Source organism: Saccopteryx leptura, chromosome 5 (assembly GCF_036850995.1).
Source record: "Saccopteryx leptura isolate mSacLep1 chromosome 5, mSacLep1_pri_phased_curated, whole genome shotgun sequence".
Lineage (NCBI taxonomy): Eukaryota > Metazoa > Chordata > Mammalia > Chiroptera > Emballonuridae > Saccopteryx > Saccopteryx leptura.
In genome coordinates, this window is record NC_089507.1 from 216,707,653 (window position 1) to 216,721,790 (window position 14,138).

The window sequence follows — 14,138 nt, forward strand, 5'->3', positions numbered from 1 at the left end:
ACATGCCTAAGACATGTCCTCCCAGAAGGCTCGGCCCGGCGGCCCGCGGACCGGAGGTGTAGCGCTCACAGATGTGGGCAGGACGCGTGAGCCTTCCCGGCTCGGCCCAGCTCGCAGCAGACACGGGAGGGCCGGGCATCCCGGGGAAGGCTCGTTTTGTTGTTAGTAACCAGATGGCCTGCTTGGAGTAGATGCAGATCTGGAAGGAGCCCCCTGTTTGCGGGGCGGTGGGAGTGTGACTGAGCCACACCCCGGACACACAGCAGGGTGACGTTGACCTTTAGAAAACAAAGTCACTTGGGAGTTTACTCTAGTTGCCTAAACTGAAGTCCAGATGTCACCGCTGACATTGTCCCGAGTTCTTCCTCCCGGGTCCCTGCAGCCCGGGGCTTCCGGAGTCCCACAGCAGGGGCTCAGCTGTCCCTGGAACGCCAGCTTCCCACCTACTCACAGGGTCTTATTGAGTTTGGGCATAACCGTGGTGCCACACCAGACCCAGCTGTGTGAGTTCAGGGTCGACAGCCGGTCACATGGCCTGGGTCCAGTCTGGGTCCAGTGACCACGGTCAGAAAGGCCGCTCCCACGTTAGCAGTGGACGGAAACAAGGGGGCTGTGAGCAGGTGTCCTGTGAGCTGGGACCAGCCCTCCCTTCCCCCCCTCACCCCCTCCCGCCCCTCAGCGCACGCACACAGGGCGGTGACACCTTAGCACAGTGGCTCTCACGGTTGGTCCCAGACTGGCAGCATCCCAGGGAGTTGTTAGAGATGCCCATGTCCGGCCCCTCCACAGACCCCGGGGTGTCAGCGGGGACGGTGCTCAGCAGCCCCTGGGGACGCCGCTGCTCTCCGTCTGAAACTGGCCGGGCGGGCGGAGCGCCCTCTGCCACGTAATCAGCTGTGAGACACGAGCCAGCTGCCTCGTCTCTTCCCCCTTTGCCCTCAAAAAGATCCAAACAGCTTGGATCTAGGCCTAAGAGCTGGGAGGGCCTGCCAGGTTCCGAAGCTGGCGCTGTCTTCTGCAACTAAGCCAGCCCTGGGACTCCGGGCATGTCGCTCCTGCAGGCCGGGGGCTCCTCATCCGGAAAACCAGAGGCCCTGGAGGACCCCTCCTCCCGGCCCCCCACCCCCGCACCACATGGGGACTCCTGGCTCCTGCCTGGGTCCTCCCGGAGTGGGGGTGATGTGAGGCCTAGCAGCCTTCTCTTGGACTTCCCGGCCCGAGTGCAGCAGACGTCTGAGCCCTAGTAACAGGGAACATCTGGGGGTGCTCTCGGCGAGTGCCGTCAGGCATAGTGGGTCCCCGAGAGGCCCTGCGGTAGGATGGGGGGGGTCACACTTAGAGAAAGGGGAGTTTGCGAGGCAGCAGGGCGTGGGGAGTGGGGAGCAGTGGGGTGCACAGACAAGGCCCTGGTCTCCACGTGGAGCCCCAGGCGGGGCTCTGAACCCGAAGGGAAGATTCCACCTGTCCAGTCACAGCCGTGTGCTGAGCACCTGCCGGCGTGGGCCGTGGGCTGAGGGTGACCCCTGGCCTCACTCTCCCAGCCTGGGAGTCCTCGTCCACCGGGGGGTTGCTAGCGCTTGTCGGTAGGATTTTCCTGAAAGGCTCATGGAAAGTGGATGGGAAGCTAGCCCGGGCATGCCGTGGGCATCCATGCCGAGTCCTGCTCTCCTTTCATGCCCGTCCTTGGCCTTGCAGCCAGCAGAGCTCCATGTGGCCGAGAACGAGTGTGGTTCATGTGCTCTCCAGCCGTCCCCCGCCGATGAACACCCCCCCGGAGGGGCCTGCTGCTGGTTCCGGGGTGACTGTGTGTCGTAGGCACTATGGTGGGTCCTGCCAGCACCTCGGTGGAGCACTAGACCTGGTTCCTTGTCCCTGAGGCATTTATACCTCAGTTCACGTGTCATCCAGGAAAGCTACAGACACAGTTTCAGGTGTGCACGGATGAAGGAAATAGAAAACAGGGACCTGCCCGAGACGGTCAGAGAAGTCTTTCTAGGGAGGTGACACTGTGGCTAAGACCTGAAAAATGAGGCCTCTGCCAGCAGAGGGGCGGGACCTGGCCGAGCAGGCCAGACAGGAACCCGGTGACGCCGACCTCTGGGGACCCCGACGACCCACAGAACAGCGGCTTCGGCCCGTCTGGGCCCCTGTTTGAAGGGCACCCGGCGCTGTGGCCAGGGGCCTTGGAGAGGCAAGCAGGAGCCCTGCGGCCTCCCAGGGCGGGGTGGGCAGCTCAGCCGACGGAGGAGGCCAGGTGAACTCAAGGTGTGTTTCCGAGGGTTCTGAAGGGCTCCCCAGTGGGCTGTATCAGGGAGGTTAAGGAAGGGGTGACCAAGAGTAACCCCATTATCTGACCAGAGCCGCCGGGCATTAGGACAGAGCCACTCAAGTTATAGAGAACCGCAGGAGGCAGGGTGTGGAAGAGAGTAAGGAATACACAGGGGTGTCCTGGGCATGTGCGTGTAAACCCCTCTCCTCCGGACGGGAAGGTGGTCAGCTGTGGGCTATCGTCTGGGTCTTCCCGGAGGGCTGTTGAGTCCCGAGTGTGGGGCTGACCCCGGTGCCTCCCCGGGCACGGAGCGCCCTCCCGAGACCCAGGCTGCGTTCACTGCCTCCTGATGGCTGGCTGTCCATGGTTTGTTTTCCCCTGTAATCAGCCTCTTGTTAGGAGACCGCCGTGTCTGGCTTTTCTGTGTCTTCATTTGCATATGCTATAATTATGTCTCAAGAACATAGCATTTTGTTGTTTGGGTATCTGCTTTCGCTTCTTAGAGCTGAGGGGTGGACAGGCTTGTGGGTCTGCAGAGAGCCGCTTTTTAAGTTATATCAACATCAGGAATCAGGACCATAATTGCTGGTTATAAAATTGAATTTGAGAGCCACATTATTTTGTAAATTGGGAAGTATTTTCTATTTCAGATTAAGAAAAGGAGGTGGGGACCGCTGACCTCTGATCTTTCCTATTTGTAAGTACAAGTACCAGGCAGGGGTGGCCCGCGGCCCGAACTGGACGGCAGCTGGTGGGGCAGGGGGGGCCCCGCGGACTGAACTGGACGGCAGCTGGTGGAGCAGGGGGGGCCCCGCGGCCCGAACTGGACGGCAGCTGGTGGAGCAGGGGGGGCCCCGTGGACCGAACTGGACGGCAGGGGGGGGCCCCGCGGACTGAACTGGACGGCAGCTGGTGGAGCAGGGGGGGCCCGCGGACTGAACTGGACGGCAGGGGGGGGCCCCGCGGCCCGAACTGGACGGCAGCTGGTGGAGCAGGGGTGGCCCCGTGGCCCGAACTGGACGGCAGCTGGTGGAGCAGGGGGGGCCCGTAGACTGAACTGGACGGCAGCTGGTGGAGCAGGGGGGGCCCCACGGACTGAACTGGACGGCAGCTGGTGGGGCAGGGGCATCAGTCAGCCCTTCATCTAGACCCCTGGTCGGCAAACTGGCTCAGCCACACATGGCTCTTTGGCCCCTTGAGTGTGGCTCTTCCACAAAATACCATGTGCGGGCGCTACCTCGATAAGGAATGTACCTGCCTGTACAGCTTAAGTTTAAAAAACTTGGCTCTCAAAAGAGATTTCAGTCGTTGTTCTGTTGATACTTGGCTCTGCTGACTCCTGAGTTTGCTGACCCCTCACGCTTGGTGTGGCTTGTGCACAGAGCACAGGGTGGAGGCGGCCCCGCCCACCTGGGACCGGGAGAGCCTGGGTCCTTTCTGGTCTGGTTTGGCAAGTAAGTGCTTCTGGAAGTTTCTGCAGCTCGCTGGTGTCTGGGGTCCTCTTGGTCTGTTTCCTGAGAATGAGCCTGTGTGGCCTGGAGTCTTCACCAGCATAAGGCACATGGGGCGGGGAGGAACGGACACCTCTCACCGGAAGAGGCTGGGCTCCTGGTGTTTACCAGACTTCATCCTCTCCCTGTCCGTCACCTTGCTAAGGCCTCATGTGTGTCCCGGGCACGGTGCCCTCCCCACCCACCCCCACTCCCACTCCCACGGAAGTGATTTGCCCCCTGCTGACACGGCTGGAAGCCCCCCCGGTGCCATGGTCTTTCCCGGGAGCTTCTGTAGATAGGTCACAGGAGCCAGTCTGTGGTGCAGCACTGTCTCAGGGCTCCCAGGGGCTCAGGAGGGAGGGGGGTCTTGGGCTTGGTTCCCACCGAGGCCACAGCAGGAGAGCACAATGACCCTAAGTTGCCAAGAGCCTTGAGTGTCAGCCTAAGGGGGTTGACCTGCACCCTGTAAACAGTGGGGGTAGGGGAGGGGTGGGTAAAGCTCTATTTTTCACAGTTGGGTGGGTCCCAGTGAGGGGAGAACTGTCAGCCCCCTGGGGGCGTGGGCGCGGGCAGGGAGATGAGATGCTGCACCTGACGCTAAGTGACACCGGTCTCAGGAGTGGGCACAGGCGTCCCCCGAGCATGTGGCTTCCGTATGGCTGTAAATCACAGCTGTGCCACTTACCAGCTGGGCAACTCTGGACAAGTCGCCTAACGTCGGGTGGCCTGTTGCCTCACCCATTAAACGGTCCTCACTTAACACCTGAGCTCACTGTACGCCTGAGGAGACCGCACGCAAGAAGAGGCCCACCGCCGTCCCTGGCAGGTCTGAGAGCTCGCTGGTGGTGGTTCCCTCTCTCTCCCTCTCTCCCTCTCTCTCTCTCTCTCTCTCTCTCTCTCTGCTGGCCTCATCCCGTCTGTCTTTGCCACATTCTCCTAGGCTAATCACCGTCTCCACCTCAGTTCTCTTCAACAGTCTGCGGAGCCCATCTTGTCCCCGTGGGGCCACGCCCCTCGGTGCACGCCCGGTGAGTTCTGTCCACACGGGGCTCGGGCTGGTCCCTGGAACCAGAAGTCCATATGGTCTTTCCGCCTGGGCCACTCTGGCATGACTGTGGCTGAGTGTTTGTAACCACAGACTGTCCTGTGCCCACATGGCGGAGTGACCTCTTCCCTGTAGACGTCTTCCTCCTGGCCAAGGGCCCACAGGAGGGAGCCCCGGGAGCCTGGGGTCCCCCTCGCCCATTCCCTGCTCATTACAGCAGCTGCAGCTGGACCTCAGCTCTTCGGGGACCACTTGTGACAGCTTTCATTTCATCCCCACACTCCGTAGTCCAGGAAGGGAATTCGTTGAGGTCTCCCCGTAGCTGCTGCTAATTGTGAGGCTGTTTCTCGAGACCAAGAGGCACCTCTGGTTTGTTTTGAGTGAGTCCCACCGGGTACCTGTCTACCAGCCAAGGCGCAAAGGGGAAGTCACCGGCACCAGTGCCCTAATGGCTTCCACGTGTGACTTCCCAAGGCCAGAAAGACCAGGTTTAAATAGTCTTTAAATAGGCGTGAGGACTTGGGGGGTATCCTGCTCATGGCTGGTCCCCAGAGAGACCGCCACAGCTCGGGGTCTGAGGTCCGCCCCTGTGACAGTTTGGGCAGTTGGCAAACTTCAGTACTGGCATTTAGGTAGCACTCTCCAAGGAATTGAGAAGTTTAAAATAATATTAAGCAAGTCAACAGCAGTGACAGCATGGTCACGGCCGCAGCGTGACCAAGTCTCTGTGTCTAAGCTTCCACCACGGCTGCCCCCTTCGGCGCATGGAGCGTCCACGGCCGTGTCCACACTTCGGGCGCACTCAGGAGAGCGCCGACGTCCACTCGCACGGCTCTCAGCCCTGCGTGTCCCCTGGGCCGGCCGGTGCCTCCACAGGAGCGGTGTCTTTGCTGTGAGACGAGGATCGGGCTCGGCTGGCCCAGCACGGAGCCCGCCTCCTCTCGGTGGCGCTGGTCAGGCTGCGGGCGTCTCGGAGGGGGACGCCGCCCTCCCGCCCTCCCGCCCTGCTCTCCGATTGGAGGTTTTCCTGATCAGATAAGGGGCCACGAACCTGCTCTTCCTTCTCAGCCGTCCCGTCTGGGCCCTTCTCAGAGCCTGGGCGCCGGGCTGTTCTCTCGGAAACCCGCCCGTGACTCCAGGCTGCGGTCTGCACACTCCTGCAGGGGGCTGGCAGGCCTGTGCAGCCCTGGTCCTGAGACCCTCATTGGCAAGAGGTGATGTCCCACACAGAGAGGGCTCGACAGGACCGGGAGCCCGATTTCCCACCCCGTGGCCACCGGGCAGGACCCTCCGTGCTCCTCGGGCACTTCCCTCTGCTGTCTCCCAGCAGCAGGTTGCTGCCCGGCGGTCCCCTTCTGCCCCTGTATTTGTGGGGTCACAGCCGGGCGACCCTCCGCCTTTCTGAGGGCTGCTTCCTCGGCTCGCCCGCGTAGGCGAAGAGGAGGTGGAAGATGGGAAGGGTGGCCTCTTAGGCGCAGGGTGGACCCTGGTTGCCGAGGGCTGGAGCTCCGTTCCTCAGGGCCGCCTGCCCTCACCGCCACGGTCTCCACAGTCCGTGGATTGTGCATGCGGAGTAGTGGAGTCTGCCATCCCTGACCGCTCCCTAGCCAGGTCTCGACCACCTCTCGAGCCACTTGTCAGCTAAGGAGAGTTGTGGGGCACCCCCCCCCCCCGCAGGCAGCTGGGCCTGGGCACGAGGCCGCCACGCGGGTCCCTGAGGTCTGGGCACGAGGCCGCCACGCGGGTCTCTGAGGTCTGGGCACGAGGCCGCCACGCGGGTCTCTGAGGTCTGGGCACGAGGCCGCCACGCGGGTCTCTGAGGTCTGGGCACGAGGCCGCCACGCGGGTCCCTGAGGCCTGGGCACGAGGCCCACAGAGCTGAGGTCTGGGCACGAGGCCGCCACGCGGGTCCCTGAGGTCTGGGCACGAGGCCGCCACGCGGGTCCCTGAGGTCTGGGCACGAGGCCGCCACGCGGGTCTCTGAGGTCTGGGCACGAGGCCGCCACGCGGGTCTCTGAGGTCTGGGCACGAGGCCGCCACGCGGGTCTCTGAGGTCTGGGCACGAGGCCGCCACGCAGGTCCCTGAGGCCTGGGCACGAGGCCCACAGAGCTGAGGTCTGGGCACGAGGCCGCCACGCGGGTCTCTGAGGTCTGGGCACGAGGCCACCACGCGGGTCTCTGAGGTCTGGGCACGAGGCCACCACGCGGGTCTCTGAGGTCTGGGCACGAGGCCGCCACGCGGGTCTCTGAGGTCTGGGCGCGAGGCCGCCACGCGGGTCTCTGAGGTCTGGGCACGAGGCCGCCACGCAGGTCCCTGAGGTCTGGGCACGAGGCCGCCACGCGGGTCTCTGAGGTCTGGGCGCGAGGCCGCCACGCGGGTCTCTGAGGTCTGGGCGCGAGGCCGCCACGCGGGTCTCTGAGGTCTGGGCACGAGGCCGCCACGCGGGTCTCTGAGGTCTGGGCACGAGGCCGCCACGCGGGTCCCTGAGGCCTGGGCACGAGGCCGCCACGCGGGTCTCTGAGGTCTGGGCACGAGGCCGCCACGCGGGTCTCTGAGGTCTGGGCACGAGGCCGCCACGCGGGTCTCTGAGGTCTGGGCACGAGGCTCCCACGCGGGTCTCTGAGGTCTGGGCACGAGGCCCACAGAACTGAGGCCAAACCCACGTGTTCCGGTCCAGCCTGCCCTTGTCCTTCACCTCCGGGCAGACTGGACCAGGGCCGCGCTCTGAAGCCGGGCCAGCCCCAGCCGGCCACACCCATGTTGCGGGCTCCTCCCCAACGAGGCAGGTAGCCTCTGCAGACAGCTGGCCGTCCTAGTCCTCATAGTCTCCCTCTGGAGGGTGGTCCTGTTCACAGGGCGGGAGGAACGAGTGGTGACTAGGCTGGAGAGGGACCGGAGCTTCTTGTGGGGTGGCAGGAAAGCCCTCACCCCTGTGAACCCCGCTTCTCCCAGCCGCTCCAAGGTGCAGGGACAGGGACTGGAGTGGTGGCAGTTAACACAGGTGAGACCCTGGTCCCGTTGCCCCCCCCTCCCCCCCCCCCGGCTGCTGGAGCAGCCCTCTCTGCCCTGCCCCGGGGCTGGCGGGGACGTTCTGTGGGAACTCAAGCAGAAGCAGGGATGGTCACAGCCATGCTTTTATCCTGAAATCCTGTTGTGCCCGAGTGACTCCGCGAAGTTCGCACAGTGGTCTCAGTGCCACGTGCCCCCCCCCCCCGTGTCTCTGTCCAGCTGCAGCCTCTGAGCTCCTGGGCAGGAGCCTGTCCCCGTCCGTCCTGGAGGAGCCTTGAGGTTATGGGGGGGTGACGTCCAGAGCATGGCCGGTGGGGGCTGCGGTCACGCCGTGCCGGTCCCTGGAAGCTGCCCGTCTGGAACTGCTTCCTGGGAGGAGGGGTGTGCAGGGCACCTCAGAGGCTGAATGCCACCTGCGGGGACAGAGAGGGGACAGGGCTGGGGCTGGGGCGGGTGGGGTGCGCAACCTGACCGGCAGTTGCCGAGGCCCGAAGTGGAAAGGCTGCCATCTGGAGCGAAGACTGGCTTGTGGCCACGCCGTCTGGTTTGGGACTGGGCCTGAGTCGGTGCCAGTCGTGAGTTTTGGTGGTTTTGGTGGTTTTGGTTGTGACCTGAAGCTGCCATCGCTCCTGTTCAGTGCAGCCTGTGCCTCACGGCCTTCCACAGACCCTGTCGCTGGACTTCACACCCTGCACGGTAGACGCTTCCGTATCTCAGGTTGAGAAAACGGGCTTGGAGGGCCTTGACTTGGCGAAGGTCAGAGGGCGATTGGTGGAACCGGGGTGTGGATTTTAGGTCCTCACGCTCCTCCAGAGCTCCTGCGGTTCTGTGACACGCGCCCTGAGAGGCATCCCTCACCAGTGTGGGACCCGCTCCTACCTCGCCAGGTGGTTTGGGTCTCCTGGTCAGGGCTCAGAGACTACACGATGCCGGCGTGTGGCTGCGGGGAGCCCCTGGTGGGTGGGTGCGCTTTGATCACCTCTGGGCTTCTGTAGCCTCGGAGGCGGAAAGCACTGTCCCCTACTTGTCACCTACCCCCGTTTTTACCAACAGCAGGACCCCTGTAGACTGCGGGGGCGCTTGGGCCACAGCCGCCCCTGGTTCGCCGCCTGCTACCGCCCACGGTTGCTGCGGAGCCCGAGAGGGACGGCGCGAGGAAGCTGGGCCGCCCGCCGTCCCTCTGACAGATCCGAGGCGACAGTGGGCCAGGCGCCCAGCCCCCGAGGGCTGGCACAGTGCTAACTGCGTCTGCAAGGCCAGCTGCTCCGTTTGGTGTATTAAACAAGTGAAGAGTGACTCCCTCCGAAGCTAATCCTGTTTAGAAGGGGAGGCCTGCCCCCATGACCCCGAGGTCGCCTCTGCACCGCGCTCCGCGGCGTGGTAACGCTGGAGCCCAACCGAATGGGGCGCATGGGCGGCTCATCTGCAGGTGGAGGGCGTGCCCGCGCCGCCCTTTGTTGGCACAGAGGAGGCAGTGCATGGCCAGCCTCGCGTGGTACTGGTACCTGGCCTATCAAACGCGTGGTTAGCTCAGCAGTCCTGTCCCCACGCAGGACTGGGGGGAGGAGTCAGGTGGGGGTGAGTTCCTGGCCACCCGCCTGGCAGTGCTGCTGTTGAGCTGATACCGTGCTTGGTCTGTGAGCGTGACAAGCAGATGATCTTCCCGCCTCGTGAGCGCGGCCCCCAGCCCAGCCCCCCCTTGAGCGCCACTCCTCACGTCCCTCCCCGGGCTCTGCTCTCCACACTGCCCGTGGCCGTCCCTTGGAGGACGTTCCTTGTTCTAGCCTGGTTCCTCCTGGTGGGGCGGGGGGTGAAAGCCTGAAAAGGTCCTGACTGGTCCCAGAGATCATCCTAGCGGACCACACATGACCATACAGTTTACCGAGGGTTTCTGGTCGTATTTCAAGAGGACTTGGCGTGCACGCCCTAGATGGTGAGGCCCTCCCCCGGCTCCTGACTGCTCTGCTTTGTCTATGGAAGGCATGGGTGAAGGCTGGAGGCATCATGGGACGTGCGCACGGTTGTTTCAGTGTCACACGTCGGAAACTGAGATGCAGGCCCACCGTTGGGTTTCTGTTGAAAGGACTTAGCAGGCAGCGCACAGGAGCAGCAGAGGGAGAGGCTCGGCCCGAGAAATGCCGTGTTTCCTTTCAGATCAGACACCTTCCCCGTGCCGCCATCATCCAACCCCGCTGTCCCCCCAGATGCTGGGCCACCTTGCCTGTGCAGCACAGGAGGGAGGCACAGGCTCACCTCTCAGAGGTCGGACAGGTGTGGGGAGCTCCGCGTGTCTCCACTGTACGTGGAAGCTTCCAGAAGAGACCCAAACCTGGTGCCATGGGCCTCTCGTTGCTCCTGGGACCTTTCTGCTGGAGCCACCGGCTCTAGCTCTTGCTGATTGCGGGGCACTTACTCCCATTACAGAGTCGAGCGTGACGGCACGCTGTGCTTGGCGCTGGCCACGCGGAGGGCACGTGGGGGCGGGGCGAGCGCCGCGCTGTGGTTTCCTGCACTCGGAGGTTCTGTCTCACAGTCGCGGTCCTGCTGTCCCCTGTCACCCAGGGAAGTGCCCCTCTGCCACGGCCCTGCTGTCCCCTGTCACCCGGGGAAGTGCCCCTCTGCCGCGGTCCTGCTGTCCCCTGTCACCTGGGGACGTGCCCCTCCGCCGCGGTGCTCGTGTGCCGCCCGGCCTTCCAGTTCCTCTGTGACTGTCGCCGAGTGGGTGGGTCACGTGCTTAACTCTCCTATTTGTGATTTGTGGGTTGTTGCCTCATAATTTGTGCTTCAGTGAGCGTCTTTGTTCATCAAGTCCTTCTCTTATTTAGGATTATGGGTTAAGCTTCATTTCCAGAGGTGGAGTTTAAGGTCTGCAGGTCTCAACAGATGTGGAGCTCTGAGGACACACTGGCGGACGGCTCTCTGGAGGCTGCCCACCTCCTGCAGCGGGCGTCCTCTTTCGGGGCACCCTACCCCACTGCGTGCAGTGTCGCTGGTGGTTAAAGGCCCAGGGCCGCCGCCTGCGAGAATCCGATAGACTCAGAATTTCTGGTGGGGATGATGGGGGTGGGGGTAGGGTGGGCGCTCATCACATGTGTCCGCCCTGCTGTGGGCCAGGGACCCTCTAGTTACTCACCTCAAAATAGAGCCCCCCACTTCTCAGGAGAAAACCGAGGCTGGCAGGAAGTAAACTGCTGGCTGTCCCTGTAGCCCGCTGCCTCTCGTGAGGACTGGCAGGCACCTTCCCAGGACCGAGGACCTGCCAGTGTTGTTGGACTGCAGGCGGCAGGTAACGGTGGGGCAGGCGTGGGGTCACTGTTAACGGTACGAGAAGCCACTAGAGAGGGGGGCCCAGCATTCCTGATGGGGTCAGTACCCCTGGGTCCCCAGCCAGGGTCTGCGCCGCAGTCTGTGTGACCTTGGGCACGTTACCTCACCTGCACCCCAGTTCTCTCATCTGGAGAGTCCGCAGGTGTGTCTGCAGCGAGGCGCGAACAGTGAAGCCAAACGGACTTCAGATGAATTACTTAGGGACCCCCGCCCTGGGTGCTGGCACCTGGTGGGGGGTCTGGAGCTTGGCCGCCCCTCCCCCAGGCCACCAACCCCGTGTCCACTCACCCTGCCTTCTGTCTTCCAGGTTGATCCTCGGGACCCACAGTCTCAAGTCTCTCGCAGAGCACGGCAGAGGGCACAGGCGGTGGCCTGGCCGCCGGCGACCTCCCGACTGCTAGATGTCCAGCAATGTGAAGCTTTCGTTTGGATTTTCCCTCCTTCTTCAGTTCTGCCTATATTTTATTTTAGTCTTTTTTTTTTTAATTTAAATGGTTTAAGACTTCAAAAGAGCAGAATCTTTGCTGTGGACAGGCACCAATTTCTTTTAAAAAAATTAATATGGACAAAGCCTATGTATAAATTTTGTTTTCAATTTTTATAAGCAGATAGGGAGCAATTTTGTTTTTGTCTGTTCTTTTCCCTGTCTGTCTTCTTGACCCATTTCTCAGTTCTGCATATTAACACCTCACTTCCACCGAGGAGGCCCACCTGCCCGCGGAGGCGCGAGGACGGAGGAGTCCTCAGGGCCGCATTTCCAGCAGGTGCAGGAACTGCCGGACTCCAGTGGGCTCTCTCCTGGCTGGCCCCTGCGCCTCGGACAAAGAACCACCTGGAAGAAGATGGCCCGGCTTTGGCCAGGGGAGCTCGAGAAAGAAGTGCTAAACTGTGGGCATGTTCTCGTTCAGCTGGAGGCAGCCCAGGCCACACAGGACTTACCAGTGGTGGAAATCCGTGACTCAGCTGCCCTTTAACTGGGGTCTCCCAGGGCAGGGCAGTGGCGGGGGCACGGGGAACAGGACAGAAGGGGACCGTCTCCCACTCCCTGGTGGTCGAGCAGTCAGCCCACCCCAGCGCTACGAGCCTGCCTTTCTGTAAGTGGTCTTCCTCCCGGAGGAAGGTCCCTGGAGAAAACCTCGTGCCAAACCTCCGCCTGGGACGCTGCGGGGTCCTCAGCAGGTGTCTGCCACCCCTGTGGCCTCTGCACCCATCACCTGCCGGCTCCTGCAGCACCACCCGTGCCCACCGGACATCCAGGCTGTCGCGGAGACTGCCTGAGACCCCCGAGGTCCACTTGTGACCATTGCCACGTGAGCAGGGTGCCCTGGACGGCCTGTCACTGTCACTGCAGGGAAGAGTGTGCCCCATGCGCCGGGTCCCCTGGCACCACTGACGGTGACATTGCCCAGCACTGTCTCCCTCTCCGGGGACGCGCTCTCAGGTGCCCACTTCCTGCGTAGATGTGTCTGATGGGGAAGGACGGGGCTGCCGAGAGGAGGGAGGTGCCCGGGGTGTGGGCTCACCCCCAAGAGCTCCCCACGTGAGCTGCCGAGAGGAGGGAGGTGGCCAGGCAGACCCCCGGTGCCCGGGGTGTGGGCTCACCCCCCGAGAGCTCCCCACGTGAGCTGCCGAGAGGAGGGAGGTGGCCAGGCAGACCCCCGGTGCCCGGGGTGTGGGCTCACCCCCGAGAGCTCCCCACGTGAGCTCCTCGGTACTTCAGAGGCCGTTCTCGCTGTGACAGCTGGGCGGAGAGGGGCTTGGGGGGAGTTCTCGTGCTTGGGTTTGGGTTTGGTTTTGGTTTTCTCTAAACCAGCGTAGGGGCCGTAGGGAAGGTCGCTGGAAGGCGGTTACGTCCATGGGTGACCAAGGAGGGCATTGCGCGCTCTCAGCAGCAGCCCCGGTCCCGAGGCTCCGCACATCCGGAGAGGCTTGTGCGGCGCCAGCCCAAACACAGCAGCGTCACTGACCACCTCCTGCCTTTTCTCACGCCCCTCGGGTGCCGGGGCTGCTTCCGCCTGGGCGGGGGGTGGGCTGTGGTGAGCAAGGCCGGCGGGACTGCGGGTGGTGACCAGGCCCTTCCTTCCCCTCCTTGGCTGAACTCCTTTTTGATCACCTGTCTTTTGTCTCTCCTTCCGTCTCCGGTGAACCGCTGTCTGTCCCTGCAGCTGCGGCTGGGGTCCTGGCATCCCCTGGTGGCACACACGCTGCCCTGCCGTGGGGCCGTGTCTCTGTACACAAGCAAAGGGGGAAACCGGTCCCGGAGCTCAGCACCCTGGCTCCCACTGCGCTCATGCGTGGAAGTCCAGCGTGGGGCTCCGGACCGTGGTCACCCCCTTTTGCTTCTTGCTCCTGCCCTCCCCAGGCCCTCGGCCGTCTGCCTGGGGCCCTGGAGCTGCAGCGATCCCCCTTGGTTATTTTTCCTGGCACTAGAGGGTCCCCTCTAGGTCACAGGATGTGACCTTTCGGTGGGCACCGTGGGAGTAGCCAGCTTCCACGCCCCGTTACCTGGTGGGACTCCCAGCCCGCCCTGGCTTGGTGGTGGGACCCCCTTCCCTCGCCCCGAATGCCATCGTTAGTCCCAAGTGCCTGTTGCTCCGCCTCCTCCCACCGCCACCCGCTCCATCCTGTGGACCTGAGGCACCCAGGGGGCCCCCTGTGTGAGCGCGGGCTCTGCGCAGTCCCGGACCAGCCCGGGTGGGGCCCGAGGAGCCCCTGTCGTCTTTCTAGGCCCCTGGTCTCCTGTTCCCACCGCGGTCGGCGTCCCCGCCTCTTCCCGCCCCCGCCCCGCCCCCGGGCCTACTCTCCCCGCCCCCGGGCCTACTCTTCCCACCCCCGCCCCGCCCCCGGGCCTACTCTTCCCGCCCCCGCCCCGCCCCCGGGCCTACTCTTCCCGCCCCCGCCCCGCCCCGCCCCCGGGCCTACTCTTCCCGCCCCGCCCCCGGGCCTACTCTTCCCGCCCCCGCCCCGCCCCCGAGCCTACTCTTCCCGCCCCCG

At 63.7% G+C, this 14,138-nt stretch overlaps 1 protein-coding gene across 4 annotated transcripts in view; it reads left to right on the top strand.

Moving 5' to 3' along the window:
* Window positions 1-13,920, top strand: part of STK35 (serine/threonine kinase 35) — a 35,203-nt gene extending 21,283 nt beyond the window's left edge. The window contains exons 4-5 of one of the 4 annotated variants that reach the window (XR_010751474.1): window positions 11,452-12,706; window positions 12,787-13,920. The gene's annotated coding sequence lies outside the window, so the exon portion shown is untranslated. Of the gene's footprint in view, window positions 1-11,451 lie in introns of all 4 variants that reach the window. The other 3 variants (XR_010751473.1, XR_010751475.1, XM_066384254.1) reach the window with 3 other exon arrangements.
* Window positions 13,921-14,138: the final 218 nt, after the last annotated feature.